The sequence below is a fragment of the Echinops telfairi genome, unplaced genomic scaffold (assembly GCF_000313985.2).
Source record: "Echinops telfairi isolate 266 unplaced genomic scaffold, ASM31398v2 ScPeMD7_7469;HRSCAF=8507_0, whole genome shotgun sequence".
NCBI lineage: Eukaryota > Metazoa > Chordata > Mammalia > Afrosoricida > Tenrecidae > Echinops > Echinops telfairi.
The window spans coordinates 42,007,859-42,009,874 of NW_022111372.1; the positions used below are offsets into that span (position 1 = coordinate 42,007,859).

The 2,016-nt window shown below is 50.4% G+C and overlaps 1 pseudogene; it reads left to right on the forward strand.

Moving 5' to 3' along the window:
• Positions 1-420: 420 nt before the first annotated feature.
• Positions 421-851, forward strand: LOC105978830 (annotated as a pseudogene).
• The last annotated feature ends 1,165 nt before the right edge of the window (positions 852-2,016 follow it).

The following is a 2,016-nucleotide window of genomic DNA, read 5'->3' on the forward strand; positions in this document are numbered from 1 at the left end:
TACGAAACAAACTCCATGAAAAGCAGCATAAACTGGAATTGGGGAGCCTTTGAAAAAATGTGGCACCTACAACAGCTAAACTGACAGATTCTGCTCTCTGCCATCAAACAGAAAGGCCGACAAAGCGGCATTACAGGAAGCGACTAATCACAAGCAGGACCCATCATAGTATTTTTCAGACACATAACCCAAACTTGCCTGATGAGAGACACTACAGTCTGATCCACATCCGTGGTAAGCCCCTGGGCCATATGTAAATGAAGTGACTTTTAAAGTTCGCGTCTGATTGGCCAAATCTCATGACTCGTCATACTGGAAACAGCCAATGGGGTTACAAGAATGCAAAGTGCCTTTACTCTTCGGGTGACTCCCTTTTGCACTGTATCGCCCAATGGCCTGGCTTGGGGCACGCCCTGACCAATGCACATAAAGCCCCACGCTTCCCTAAGTGCTTTATACGCCATATCCGCTCGCGGAAAACAGGGAGGTATACCAGACGCCCAGGCCAGGAGCCGCCCCTCCCGTGCGCGGTTGCAGTTCCCGGTGGGCCGTGTCCACCGCCTCCTTGGGGCAACTATTCGGAGCGCGTCTGAGCGGGCGCTCCCGTGTACCTGGCAGCGGTGCTCGAGTATCTAACGGCCGAGATCCTGGAGCTGGCGGGCAACGCGGCCCGCGACAACAAGAAGACCCGCATCATTCCGCGCCACCTGCAGCTGGCCATCCGCAACGAAGAGGAGCTCAACAAGCTCCTGGGCCGCGTCACCATCGCGCAGGGCGGTGTCCTACCTAACATCCAGGCTGTTCTGTTGCCGAAGAAGACCGAGAGCCATCACAAGGCCAAGGGCAAGTGATGCAATCCAAAGGCTACCGGAACTCCCGGCCCCTGAAACAAAGGCTTTTTTTAGAGCCACCCAATTAACCCAAAGAGCTACTATTTCTTTTAAAAGCTTTATGCTGCCTTTGCATATCCAGTGTATGGATATGGCTGCGTGACTTAAAATTGTTTTGGCTCTTAAGGATAAGGGAATCCACGATGGCATAGAACAGTTTGGAGCCGGTCCCCAGCGCCTTAAGTGACCACGGGGGTGTTGTGGGGTGAATAGCATTTTTACTGAGGGGCTTCAGTTGCCACCCAATGTATACCTCCATCACCTTCAATAGAGGCCAGGTGTTTGAACCTTACTGCCCAGAGCAGATGCCATCTGGTAGTTGAAAAGCTTGACTCAAATTGTGCCTGGGCTCTCCCTCTTACTGGTTGAGTTCTCTTAGGCCTCTGTCACTGACTCCACTCGTAATGCCCTGCTTTGTAATTTACTTTCCAGCTTGCAGTGTTTTCTTCCCTACTCATGGGCACCCCATTGTGTCAGAGACTAAAACATGTTTTTCCCTGTTGCATTATGGGCCACACAACTTGACCCTAACCAAGGGAGCTTATGATCCTTTGAAGCCCACTGAACCAAATGAAGTTTGGGTCCCCTCTCCTCACTCACCCTTTAGAAATGCTTCATCTGGGAATCTCAACCAAATTCACTGGTTTAGAGTTAGTGAGTTTCTGGTTGGGATGAAGAAATTAAGCTGAAAACATCTGGTTTCCAGGATGGGTTTTGTTACAGAAAGCTCACAACTTTTTAGCATTCCTCTTTACTGGTCGTTGCTAACCTCCAGTCCATGGGCAAGCAAATCCTAAGCTTTCCCTAGAATCTTCCCTTCATTTGGGACTGGGACTGGTTGGTGCCCAGCCTGGACAGTGAATGAAAGCTCTTTAGGTACCTGTTAGCCCACGTTGGGAGTTGCTAAGAAACCCGGAACGTAGGGCCACCAGCCTGCCTGCCAAAAAGCTTTGTGGAAAGCACAGTTCAGTCTCTTCCTCTTATTTCCTGCTTGTCTCTCAGCTCCTCCAGCTGTGGCTGCTCAGCTTCAGAGAAGTACCTCTGCTCATGCAGATATGGGACCTAGACCTGAGGCTTTTATAAAAGGTTATGGAACTATGTTTCCATTGTTGCTGCTGAACTGCCG